The sequence below is a fragment of the Cupressus sempervirens genome, chromosome 2 (genome assembly GCF_028749045.1).
Source record: "Cupressus sempervirens isolate cs-2001-9-10 chromosome 2, ASM2874904v1, whole genome shotgun sequence".
Taxonomy (NCBI): Eukaryota; Viridiplantae; Streptophyta; class Pinopsida; order Cupressales; family Cupressaceae; genus Cupressus; species Cupressus sempervirens.
This window is the reverse complement of record NC_143119.1, coordinates 555,899,156-555,913,392: the sequence shown is the minus strand read 5'-3', so window position 1 is coordinate 555,913,392 and position 14,237 is coordinate 555,899,156. Positions and strand designations below refer to the sequence as shown.

Below are 14,237 nucleotides of genomic sequence, written 5' to 3'. Positions count from 1 at the left end.
AGTCGACTCTTTAAGTTCGTTCATCAAGTTGACCAGCCAATTCGGCCCACCAAGTTGACTCTTTAAGTTTTTTCATCAAGTCACGTGACCAGGTCAGCCCATCGAGTACTCTCACCAAGTCGACTCTTTAAGTTTGTTCATTAAGCCACCCTGCCAGGTCGGCCCACCAAGTACTCTCACAAAGTCAACTCTTTAAGTTTGTTCATCAAGTCACCCTACCAGGTCGGTCCACCAAGTTGACTCTTTAAGTTCATTCATCAATTCACCCTGCCAGGTCGGTCCACCAAGTCGACTCTTTAGGTTCGTTCATCAAGTCACCCCACCAAGTAATCTCACCAAGTCAACTCTTTAAGTTCGTTCATCAAATCACCCCGCTATGTCTGCCCACCAAGTACTCTCACCAAGTCGACTCTTTAGGTTCATTCATCAAGTCACCCTACTAGGTTGGCCCACCAAGTGGACTCTTTAAGTTCATTCATCAAGTCACCCGGCCAGGTCAGCCCACCAAGTCACCAAGTACTCTCACCAAGTCGACTCTCTAAGTTCATTCATCAAGTCATCCCGCCAAGTCACCCCACCAAGTTGACTGTTTAAGTTCATTCATCAAGTCACCCCACCAAGTTGGCCCATCAAGTAGTCTCAGCAAGTCGACTCTTTAAGTTTGTTTAGGCTAGGCAAGTCTGTTGGCCAAGTCATCTCACAACCGAGCTAGCCAGCTCTGCTCACCGAGGCATCTCATCATGTGGGCTCACCAAGTCACCCTAGAAAGTTGCCTCAACGAGTTGACTCTTTAATTAGATGCTCACCAAGTCAAGTCACCACATTGACTTACCATGTCACCTTACCAAGTTGCCCCACTCGGTCACGTCTTAAAGTTTGCTCACCATGTTGTATTTCTAGCTTGATTCCCCAAGTCAGCTCATCAAGGTGGCTCACGAGTCAAAAGTTTAAGTGTGCTCACCAAGTCAAGTCTTTAAGTTCACTCACCAAGTCCGCTCGCTAGGTCGGCTCACCGATTCAAGTCATCTCACCCAGTTGACTTACCATATTTCATCACCATCAATTTAATCCCGTGGCTCATGAAATCATGCCACCTAGCTGATGTCAGTTTTAGGCTCCGTTACCAAATTCAAAAAAAGTGGGGTCGTGGATGGCTATTCGGTTACATTTTTCAATGAATTGATTTTTTTAAGGCACTTGTCTCCATGAATGCATATTCTCGAATGCAGAGCAAGCCTTGCACTAATATCTTATATAGGAGAGGTAGTGTGCTCAAAATAAAGTCAACTCATAATTTTCAAATCGGTTAGCCTTGGATATAAAATGGAAGTTGAGCCATTCTAGCCAAGCCATAATTTTTGCATTGGGTTGCCTACGATACAAAATTCAAGCCGAGCCATAATTTTCAAATTTGGGTAACTTGCGATATAAAATGGGTACCCAAGCCATTCTACTTGAGTCATAATTCTCAAATCGGGTAGCTTCTGATATAAAATGGTCATTGAGCCATTCTACTCAATCTCCAAAAATTGATCAATTTACCCCCCTAACTGATGCAATCAAATTGCCTAACCAATGCCAATCTTTGTCTCGGTTGACAACCTCATCAAAAATGGGGTCGTGGATGGCTATTCGGTCATATTTTTCATTGAATTGGGTTTTAAGGTACTTGTCCACTGAATGTACATTTTTGATGTAGAATAAGCCTTGCACTAATAGCTTATATAGGGGAGGCAGTATGCTTGAAAAATGGTGGGCGAGCATCCCTGGCCGACCCGATCTGGGCGAGCCATGCTAGCCGACCCAATCTGGCTGAGCCATTCTGGCTAAGCCATGCTGGCCGAGCCGATCTGGGCGAGCCATTCTGGCCAACCCAATCTGGGTGAGCCATTCTAGCAGACTCGATCTGGGTGAGCCGTTTTGGCCAACCCGATCTGGCCAAGCTCCAAAAATGTTGTCATGGTTGGCTGTTTGGTCACATTTTTCATTGAAAAGGATTTTTAAGGGATTTTTCCATGCTATCATAGATTTCAAATGCAGAAGGAGCCTCGCACTAATAGCTTATATAGGAGAGATGGTTTTCGTGAGCCTCTCCCATCCCCCTTTCATTGATTCAACATTGGTGTCTAGGCGGATCAGATTGTTGGGTTTTCAAATGGTGTATATTGATGTTGAATCAATGAAAGGGGCATGAAGCGATATTAGTGCTTTTCCTCATCTCTCCTTTAGATCATGTTTTTTAATGACTCAATTTTGGAAAAGGTGAGACAGCGGTTGTCGATCCATGGCGTGTCTTTTTGGTGATTTTAAAACTTGATCTAAACATGAGCCCTTGTCTAGCACTTTGACGTTTCTTGGTATAATGGAAATTTGCTATGGGTGTTTTGCGCTATAGGAATTTGTCATGGTGTACTTATCATGGCTACATGGGAGCTTTAATACCAAAAGCTCTCGACAAAAAATGGTGGTCGAGCCATGCTGGCTGATTCGATCTGGGAGAGCCATGCTGGCTGACCCGATCTAGGTGAACCATTCTGGCCGATGCGATCTGGGTGAGCCATGCTGGCTGACCTGATCTGGGCGAGCCATTCTGGCTGACCTGATCTGGCTAGGCCATTTTCATCGACCCGATCTGCCTGAGCTCCAAAAATAGTGTCGTAGATGGCTCTTTGGTCACATTTTTCATTGAATTATATTTTTAAGGGATTTGTCTATGCTATAACAGATTTCTAATGTAGAAGGAGCCTCGTACTAATATCTTATATAGGAGAGGTGGTTGCCACGAGCCTCTCCCATGCCCCTTTCATTGATTCAACATTAGTGTCTAGGTGGATTGGATTGTTGGATTTTCAAATGGTGTATGCTGATGTTGAATCAATGAAAGGGGCATGAAGTGATCTTTGAGTGCTTTTCCCTTTAAATAACATTTTTCGATGACTCAATTTTGGAGAAGGTGAGGCAGCAGTGGTAGATCCATGGTGTGTCTTTTTGGTGATTTTAAAACTTGATCTAAATGTGAGCCCTTGTCTAGCACTCTGGTGTTGTTTGGTATAATTGCAATTTGCTATGGGTGCTTGGCGCTCTAGCAATTTGTCATGGTGTATTTATTGTAGCTACAAGGGAGCTTTAATACTAAAAGATCTCGGCAAAAAATGGTGGTCAAGCCATGCTGGCCGACTCGATCTGGGCGAGCCATTCTGGCTGACCCGATCTAGGCGAGCTGTGCTGGCCGACCTGATCTGGCCGATCCATTTTCATCGACTCGATCTTGTTGAGCTCCAAAAATGGTGTTGTGGATGGTTGTTTGGTCACATTTTTCATTGAATTAGATTTTTAAGGGAGTTTTTTGTGCTACCGCAAATTTTGAATGTAGAAGGAGCCTGGCACTAATATCTTCAAACGGTGTATGCTAATGTTGAATCAATGAAAGGGGCATGAAAGTATCTCTGAGTGGTTTTCCTCGGCTCTCCTTTAGATCATGTTTTTCGATGACTCAATTTTGGAAAAGGTGAGGCAACAGTTGCCGATCCATGGTGTGTCTTTTTGGTGATTTTGAAACTTGATCTAAACATGAGCCCTTGTCTAGCACTCCAGTGTTGCTTGGTATAATGGAAATTTGCTATGGGTGCTTGGCACTCTAGCAATTTGTCATGGTATACTTATCGCAGCTACAAGGGAGCTTTAATATCGAAAGCTTTTGGTGAAAAATGGTGGCCTATCCATGCTGGCCAACCTGATCTAGCTTAGCCATTTTTGTTGACCAGATCTGGCTCTTCTTTCTCACTCCATCGGCACAAATTTGGGAGTTGTTCGATAGTGGTTGTCATTCCAATGTGTCATTGTGGTGATCTGGAGAGCAATGCTAAGGGTGGGAGCTTACATCTAGCATTTGGGATGTTTGTGCAAGCGAGTAGGGGAGCTTCTCTTATCAGAACCTCTCTGTGGCCTTTGAATATAGACCCAGTGACGATGATATCAAATGATACGAGGCTTGGATTCTAAATTTGTTCAGCTAACAATTGTTTTTGTGAGAGATGGGTATGAAAGCACTTCTTGATTGCTACGCAAGAGCTCCCTAAGATCGCCTCTGTGCCAACTCACTCAGCACAACATTAGGAATGGTTCGACAGTGGTTGTCATTCCAACGTGTCATCGAGATGTCTTGGAAAGTGGCCTTTCAAGGGTGAGCTCACGTCTAGCACTTGGATTGTGCATTGTCACAAGTGAATGGGGAGATCTCTCTATGAATGGTGGCATGGTGATTGCAAGAGAAAATTTACTTAGTAGTCAGAGCATTGGTCTCGAGCCATTGTGACGGCCTTGCAATTTCTCTATAATTGCAACCTATGTTTGCGCAATAGCAGAATTTGCATGTAACATTGGCCTTTGTTCTTGACAGTTCTAGGAGATGACCTATAAAATTTTTGGATTGGGCCCCTTCAAGGTGAAATTCATCTAGTTGATTGGATGATCTCGATGACCATTTCACTCCCTTGGCTCCATGAGTTCAAATCCCATCCAGCTGCCATAGACACTCCAAATGCTGAGCCATTTTTACCATGCCATCCTACTTGAACTAATAGACGATCAAGGATGACATTGTGTCTGCTCCTCTCAAGTAAACCTCAAAAAAGGCACCGAGGCAAATGGTATTGTCGAGTCATCCTACTTGAGCTATTCCACCCGAGCTGAGCTATTCCGCCCGATCTCCAAAAGGTGGCCATTTCACTACCTTGGCTCCAATAATTCCCATCTCCTAACCGATGACAATCTTTTGCTCTCTGCTGACCTCATAAAAAATGGGGTGGTGGATGGTTGTTTGGTCACATTTTTCAACAATTTTGATTTTTAAGGTAGTTTTTGGTGTGTTTGCTAATTTCTAATGTAGAGCGAGCCTCGCACTAATAGCTTATATAGGAGAGGTGGTTGCTGCAAGCCTCTCCCATGCCCCTCTCATTGATTCAACGCTGGTGTCAGGGCAGATGGATATGTCAGATTTTGAAATGGCAGATGCCGACGTTGAAACAATTAGAGGGGCATGAAGCCCACCCTTGAGGTGCTATTCCTCGACTCTTCTTTAGATCATGTTTTCTTGTCACTCAACTAGCGCAATTTTAGAAAAAGGTTTGGCAACAGTTGCCAGCCCTCACCGCATCTACTTGGTGATTTTAAAACCTGATCTAAAATGGGAGCCCTCATCTAGCACCTCCCTCCAATGTTGCTAGGGTATTGCATAAATTTTTGCTATTGGCGCGAAATCCCCAACCTATCCCTAGCCTTGGACTCTCTCTTAGATCACCTTCTTTGACCACTCAACCAATGCAATTAGGGAAGAGACTTGGCAGTGGTTGCCATTCTATAGTGCATCTTTTCAGCAATTTCAAAGTTGATCTAATGGCGAGCCCTTGTCTAGCCATGAGGTGGGTGCTTGGTGCTCTACCAATTTTTTGTGTGCATATCATGGCTACAATGGGAGCTTTGATAAAAAAAGCTCTTGGTGACCCTCCCAAAGAGAATCAGTGCTGGTGTTTGAGAAAGACACGTTATTCAAGTTTTTGGAATATTGGCACCAACATCGTTTCTATTGGGAGGGCCGTAAAGCCATCCCAATTTTGCTATGCGAGGGCTCTCTCCCCAGATTCGTTCTCTTTGCAACAACTTCTTTGGCACAAAATTTTTGGAATTGTTTGGCAACGGTTGTTGTTCTAATGGTGCCATTGTGGTGGTTGCTTGGGTAGTAATCTGAAGGGCGAGCCGTTGTCTAGTAGTTGGGCTACGCATTACGAGTGACAAGGGAGCCTTTGTTATCAAAAGCTCCCCATGGCCATTCAATTAGAAGAACCATTGCTTGTGTGAAAAAGGATGAATGCAGCCTCAGATTCCAAATGAAATCAACAATGTTGGATCTATAAAAGATTAGAATGAAGTAGCAGCAGCCCATTTTCTATGCGTGGCTCCCCAAAGTTGTTCTTCTTTCTCACTCCATTTCTACAATTTTGGGAGTTTTTCAACAGCAGTTGTCATTCCAATGTGTCATTGCAGTGATCTGGAGAGCGATTCTAAGGATGGGAGCTTGTGTCTAGAATTTGGGATGTTTGTGTGAGTGAGCAGGGGAGCTTCTTTGATTAGAAACTCTTCATGGCCTTTGAATATAGACCCAATGCCAACTTGTTCGGCACAACACTGGGAATGGTTCAACAGTGGTTGTTGTTCCAATGTGTCATTGGGGGATGTCTTGGAAAGTGGTCTTTCAAGGGCGAGCTCACGTCTAGCACTTGGATTGTGCGTCGCATCACAAGTGTATGGGGAGATCTCTCTATGAATGGCGGCATGGTGATTGCAAGAGAAAATTGACTTAGTCGGAGCATTGGCCTCGAGCCATTATGATGGCCTTGCAATTTCTCTTTAATTGCAACCTATTTTTGTGCAGTAGAAGAGTTTGCATGTAAGATTGGTCTTGTTCTTGACAATTCCAGGAGATGACCTCCAAAATTTTTGGATTGGGTCCCTTCAAGGTGAAATTCATCTACTTGATCAGATGAGCTCGATGACCATTTTAGTCCCTTGGCTCCATGAATTCACATCTCCTAATCGATGATAATCCTTTGCTCCTCTGTTGACCTCATTAAAAATTGGGTCATGGATGGCTGTTTGGTCAGAATTTTCAATGATTTGGATTTTTATGGCAGTTGTCGATGTGTTCGCTAATTTCTAATGCAGAGTGAGCCTCACACTAATAGCATATATAGGAGAGGTGGTTGTCATGAGCCTCTCCCATGCCCCTCTCATTGATTCAACACCGGTGTCAATGTAGATGGATATGTTAGATTTTGAAACGGTGGACGCCGACGTTGAATCAATTGGAGGGGCATGAAGCCCACCCTCGAGGTGCTCTTCCTGGACTCTCCTTTAGATCATGTTTTCTTGTCACTCAGCTAGCACAATTTTGAAAAAAGGTTTGGCAATGGTTTCCAGCCCTCATCGTGTCTAGTTGGTGATTTTAAAACTTGATCTAAAATGGGAGCCCTCATCTAGCACCTCTATCCGATATTTCTTGGGTATTGCATAAATTTTTTCTATCGGCACAAATCCCCCAACGAATGCCTACCCTTGGACCCTCTCTTAGATCATCTTCTTCAATCACTCGATCGATGCAATTATAGAAGAGACTTTGTAGCTATTTCCATTCTACAGTGCATCTGTTCTGCGATGTCAAAGTTGATCTAATGGCGAGCCCTTGTCTAGCCATGAGGTGGGTGCTTGGTGCTCTAGCAAAAAATTTTGTGCACCTATCGTGGCTACAATATGAGAGGTGGTTGCTACGAGCCTCTCCTGTGCCCCCCTCATTGATTCAACACCGGTGTTAGGGTGGATGGATATGTCAAAGTTTGAAATGGTGGATGCCAATGTTGAATGAATTAGAGGGGCATGAAGCCCACCCTCGAGGTGCTATTCCTTGACTCTCCTTTAGATCATGTTTTCTTGTCACTCAGCTGGCACAATTTCAAAAAAAGGTTTGGTAGCAGTTGCCAGCCCTCACCACGTCTACTTCGTGATTTTAAAACTTGATCTAAAATGGGAGCCCTCATCTAGCACGTCCATCTAGTGTTGCTCGGGTATTGCATAAATTTTTGCCATTAGTGCGAATCGCCCAATGAATGCCTACCCTTAGACTGTCTCTTAGATCACCTTCTTTGATCACTTGAATGATGCAATTACGGAAGAGACTTGGTAGCGGTTTCCATTCTATAGTGCGTCTGTTTAACAATTTTGTAGTTGATCTAATGGCAAGCCCTTGTCTAGCCATGAGGTGGGTGCTTGGCACTCTAGCAATTCTTTGTGTGCCTATTGCAGCTACAATAGGAGAGGTGGTTGCCATGAGCCTCTCCCATGCCCCCCTCATTGATTAAACATCGGTGTCAAGGCAGATGGATATGTCAGATTTTGAAACGGTGGACGCCAATGTTGAATCAATTAGAGGGGCATGAAGCCCACCCTCGAGGTGCTATTCCTCAACTCTCCTTTAGATCATGTTTTCTTGTCACTCAGCTGGTGTAATTTAAAAAAAGGTTTTGGCAATGGTTTCCAGTCCTCATCGCGTCTACTTGGTGATTTTAAAACTTGATCTAAAATGGGAGCGCTCATCTAGAATGTTCATCCGGTGTTGCTCAGGTATTGCATAATTTTTTTCTATCAGCGCAAATCCCCCAATGAATGCCTACCCTTGGACTGTCTCTTAGATCACCTTCTTTGATTACTCGACTGACACAATTATGGAAGAGACTTTGCAGCGGTTGCCATTCTACAGCCCATCTATTTAGTGATTTTGAAGTTGATCTAATGGCAAGCCCTTGTCCAGCCATGGGGTGGGTGGTGGGTGCTCTAGCAATTTTTTGTGTTCCTATCGCAGCTACAATGGGGGAGGTGGTTGTCGCAAGCCTCTCCCGTGTCCCTCTGATTGATTCAATGTCATTGTCAAGGTGGATGGATATGTTAGATCTTGAAATAGTGGACGTCGATGTTGAATCAATTAGAGGGGCATTAAGCCCACCCTCGAGGTGCTATTCTTGGACTCTCCTTTAGATCATGTTTTCTTGTCACTCAGCTGGCACAATTTTGGAAAAAGGTTTGGCAGCAATTGCCAGCACTCACCACGTCTACTTGGTGATTTTAAAACTTGATCTAAAATGGGAGCCCTCATCTAGCACCTCCGTCCGGTGTTGCTTGCGTATTGCATAAATTTTTTCTATCGGCGCAAATCCCCCAACAAGTGCCTACCCTTGGACTCTCTCTTAGATCACCTTCTTCGATCACTCAATTGATGCAATTATGGAAGAGACTTGGTAGCGCTTGCCATTCTACAACACGTCTGTTCAGTGATTTCAAAGTTGATCTAATGGCAAGCCCTTGTCTAGCCATGAGGTGGGTGTTGGGCACTCTAGCAATTTTTTGTGTGCCTATCATGGCTACAATGTGAGAGGTGGTTGCTGCAATCCTCTCCCATGCCACTCATATTGATTCAACGCCGGTGTCAAGGTGGATGGATATGTTAGATTTTGAAATGATGGATGCCAAAATTTGATCAATTAGAGGGGCATGAAGCCCACCCTCGAGGTGCTATTCTTGGACTCTCCTTTAGATAATGTTTTCTTGTCACTTAGTTGGTGCAATTTTTAAAAAAGGTTTGGCAGTGGTTGCCATCCCTCACCGCATCTACTTGGTGATTTTAAAACTTTATCTAAAACGTGAGCCATCATCTAGCACCTCCGTATAGTGTGTGCTCGAGTATTGCATAAATTTTTTCTATTGGTGCAAATCCCCCAACGAATGCCTACCATTGGACTGTCTCTTAGATCACCTTCTTTGATCACTCAACCGACGCAATTATGGAAGAGACATGGCAGAAATTTCCACTCTACAGCGCGTCTATTTAGCAATTTCAAAGTTGATCTAATGGTGAGCCCTTGTCTAGCCATGAGGTGGGTGTTTGGCGCTCTAGCAAAGTTTTGTGTGCCTATCGCGACTACAATGGGAGCTTTAATAACAAAAGCTCTCGGTGACCCTCCCCAATATAATCAGTGCTGGTGTTCAAGAAAGACACGTTATTCAGATTTCAAATATTGGCACCAGCATCATTTCTATTGGAAGGGCTGTGAAGCCATCTCGATTTTGCTATGCGAGGGCTGTCTCCCCAGAGTCATTCTCTTTGCAACAACTTTTTTGGCACAAAGTTTTTGGAATGGTTCAGCAACGATTGTCATTCCAATGGTTCCCTTGTGGTGGTTGCCTAGGCAGCGATCTGAAGGGCAAGCCATCGTCTAGCAGTTGGGCTATGCATCATGAGTGAGAAGGGAGCCTTTGTTATCAGAAGCTCCCCATGGCCATTCGATCAGAAGAGCCATTGCTTGTGTGAGTAAGGACGAATGTAGCCTCAAATTCCAAACAAAATTGATGACATCGGATCTATATATAAGAGCAGAATGAAGCAGTATCCCATTTGCTATGTGTGGCTCCCCAAAGTTGCTCTTCTTTCTCACTCCATCGGCACAAATTTGGATATAGACCCAATACCGATGATATTGATGGATATGAGCCTTGGATTCTAAATTTTTATTCATAGCTAAAATTGGTTTTTGTGAGAGATGGGTATGAAAGCACATCTCGATTTCTACGCGGGAGCTCCCTAAGGTCACCTCTATGCAACTTGATCGGCACAACATTGGGAATGGTTCGATATCGGCTATCATTCCAATGTGTCATCAAGATGTCTTGGAAAGTGGTCTTTCAAGGGGGAGCTCGCGTCTAGCACTTGGATTGTGCATCGTCACAAGTGAGCGGGGAGATCTCTCTATGAACGGCGGCATGGTGATTGCAAGAGAAAATGACTTAGTTAGAGCATTGGCCTCGGGCCATTCTGACGGCCTTGCAATTTCTCTTTAATTGCAACCTATGTTTGCGCAGTAGAAGAGTTTTCATGTAAGATAGGCCTTGTTCTTGACAGTTCCAAGAGATGACCTCTAAAACTTTTGGATTGGGCCCCTTCAAGGTGAAATTCATCCAGTTGATCAGATGAAGCTTGATGTGCTTTTATCTATTCCAAGATTGTAATGATGGTCATTAATCTGTGGCGGTGAGTATATCCCGTTTGATAATCGCAATGGCGAAGCTGGTGGGAAGTACTTGTCACTTTTTTTTCTTGGATACCCTATATGTAGGTCTTTGCATAGCTTGCAACACACTGCCCATTTGGTGTTCGATTCTAAGATGCACTTGTTGCTGAGTGTATGGAGTTGTATCTTTTAGCCAAGGGTTTTGTCTCTTGGCACGCTCTATCATTGCATTTTTATCCTACTCAGATAGCAAGAAGGAAAGAGATGGTTGCACGGGTGCATTACTCGACGTCCCTAATTTCATCAAGGGTCCACTCTCAACCACAAGTTTTTACTAATTGGTAGAGCCTTGGGATTGAGAGGGGAGCTGGTGAAATGTTTGGTTGTCACATAATTTATTCGCTAGTGCATTCTTGATGAGTGCTTGCCTCTTCACTGTCTCATCCTATAGAAGTGCATGGAACTGTCATGACATCTTTTGTGGTCTGGGCCAGTAGAAGCGTAGAGTATTAATGATAATTTTTGTTTGGATGCAAAAAATCTCCATGCCCTACCTTGCTTGTGCGATCCAAATAGCTGTGGCTCATGGGTTCTGCGAGAGATACTCTTCTTCAGCTTCCCCTTAAAGAGAGCAGTTGGTTTTTGCATTGTGTGGATAAAAAGCCCAAGGCATTTCATCTCTCTTCAAATGCAAAATTTTGGGAGGGCTCATCAAAGTATGGCCATTTGTACGAGGTGCACCAAAAAGTGTGTAGGGGGCATATGCCTGGGAAATGGATGTCTCTGAGTGTCCTTACTCAGTCGCGTGTGCGGTGTACAACTTTGCATTATGACTCTACTGTGAGCATTTTTTATTTGAGCATTTTGGGGGAATGAGTTTTGTATGAGATGTTCTTCTCATGCTCCTATGAACCAGAGCACTCATCTTTGCAATGCTCTGACAAGTGTAGGCCCAACATGTCTGTCTAGGGGAAGAAATTGCACGAATGCTTTTTTGCCGAGATGTGGGTGCTCGCAGGTGGTTCACTCGTAGTGCAATTCTTCGATATGTGCATGTGCATGAGATTGAAGCTTGTCCAACAATGCTAGTGTGAGTTTTCACCCATAGGAACTTTTCTATACCTACGCTGGTAGATTACGTGTCACGAGGAATAGTTAGTGGGGCTATGCTATGAAAGGAGATATTTTCCAAAGGTTAGACATATCTATGTATGCAGGTGGGCTCTCATCACCTATAAATGTGCAGAGGGGTTGTTATACATGATGCCCTTGAGTGGCCTTATAATTGAGGTGGTCGCATGCACAATGATGCCTCTGCCAATCGCATAACCAACCATGTTTTTGACTCACACGACACTTCACCCTTCAGCACGGTGGTCTCCATTAGCACTTCGGCAACTAGCTCTTCATCATGGGAAAATTTTTGTTGCGATCGAGAAGGATTTTGTCTATGTGGATGCACCTTAATAGGTGTGTAGGAGGCATATGCCTGGGAAATGGATGTCTCTAAGTGGCCTTACAATTGAGGTGGCTACATGCGCGGTGCATCTCGTACAGACTTGAGGCTTCTTTCCTAGTAGTGGTGACAGTGATTTCGAGGGTAAAGGATTCCGTATGGGATGTTCTTCCTAGGTTCTTGTGAATCGAGGCTCCCTATTTGGCCCTCTCTGGTCGACAATGGGACACTTCCCTCTTGTGTGAAATCTTTGAACGTTGTGAGTCCTGCATGTGATGTGAATGCCATTCTTATTGCTTGTGCAGTGGATTATGTTTGGATGCATTATGGAGCGAATGAAAATTTTTATTTCCCATCGTGGTGGGCATCCCTTGGCTATAGCAGGTCTTGGGGGTCCCCTCGTTGTTAGAAGCTACCTGGTCAATCCTGCCAGTAGTCATATGCTTGTCTCAAAGATTAAGCCATGCATGTCTCAGTATGAACTATTTCAGACTATGAAATTGTGGATGGCTCATTAAATTACTTATAGTTTCTTTGATGGTACTTTGCTACTCAGATAACCGTAGTAATTCTAGAGGTAATACATGCACCAAATCTTGACTCTCAAAAGGGATGCATTTATTAGATAAAAGGCTGGCACAGGCTTGCCCGCTATTCTGGTGATTCATGATAACTCGACGGATCGCACAGCTTTTGTGTTGGTGATGCTTCATTCAAATTTCTGCCCTATCAACTTTCAATGGTAGGATAGAGGCCTACCATGGTGGTGATGGGTGATGGAGAATTAGGGTTCAATTCTAAAGAGGGAGCCTGAGAAATGGCTACCACATCAAAGGAAGGCATCAGGCATGCAAATTACCCAATCCTGACATGGGGAGGTAGTGACAATAAATAAAAATACTGGGCTCATCAGGTCTAGTAATTGGAATGAGTATAATCTAAATCCCTTAATGAGGATCCATTGGAGGGCAAGTATGGTGCCAGTAGTTGCATTAATTCTAGCTCCAATAGCATATATTTAAGTTGTTGTAGTTAAAAAGCTCGTAGTTGGACCTTGGGTCATCACGGTCACTAAGGATGTTTTCATTAATCAAGAAAGAAAGTTGCGGGCTCAAAGATGATTAGATACCATCCTAGTCTCAACCATAAACAATGCCGACTAGGGATCAGCGGATGTTGCTCTAAGGACTCCACCAACACCTTTTGAGAAATTAGAGTGTTTGGGTTCTGGGGTGAGTATGGTTGCAAGGCACCACCAGGAGTGGATCCTGAGGCTTAATTTGACTCAACATGGGGAAACTTACCAGGTCTAGACATAGTAAGGATTGACAGATTGAGAGCTCTTTCTTGATTCTATGGGTGGTGGTACATGGCTGTTCTTAGTTGGTGGAGTGATTTGTCTGGTTAATTCCATTAACAAATGAGACCTCAGCCTACTAACTAGCTACATGGAGGTTCCCCTTCACGACCAACTTCTTAGAGGGACTATGGCCTCCTAGGCCATGGAAGTTTGAGGCAATAATAGGTCTGTGATGCCCTTAGATGTTCTGGGCTGCACGCGCACTACAATGATGCAACCAATGAGTTTCTCTCCTTGGCCCAAAAGGTTTGGGAAATCTTGTGAAATAGCTTCATGATGTGGATAGACCATTGCAATTATTGATCTTCAACGAGGAATTCCTAGTAAGCACGATTCATCATCTCATGTTGACTACATCCCTGCCCTTTGTACACACCACTCGTCTCTCCTACTGACTAAATGATCCAGTGAAGTGTTCGGATCACGGTGACAATGGTGGTTCCTGTCGATGATGTCATGAGAAGTTCATTGAACCTTATCATTTAGAGGAAGGAGAAGTCATAACAAGGTTACCGTAGGTGAACCTGCGGTAGGATCATTGTTAGTTTGAGACATTGAATCATGCAGGGGATGGAGCTAGCCTCCTCCTTGCCCTTGAAATCTTGGCAACATGCAGACACTTGGCCCTACAGTGATGTGTTGGATGTCCATGCTATGGATCCAGTGCTGTCAAGGTCGAGGGTCACATTGAATGCCGTGATCGAAAGCATGGATTCCCCATGTGGCAAAGAAGAGACTCATATGCAATCTAGATTAGGATCGATGCATTCGAATGATATCTATGTTAGAGCAAGAGGTCTCTACTCAGTTG

At 44.0% G+C, this 14,237-nt stretch overlaps 1 pseudogene; it reads left to right on the top strand.

Moving 5' to 3' along the window:
* Positions 1–12,479: 12,479 nt before the first annotated feature.
* Positions 12,480–13,967, top strand: LOC149573755 (18S ribosomal RNA; annotated as a pseudogene).
* The last annotated feature ends 270 nt before the right edge of the window (positions 13,968–14,237 follow it).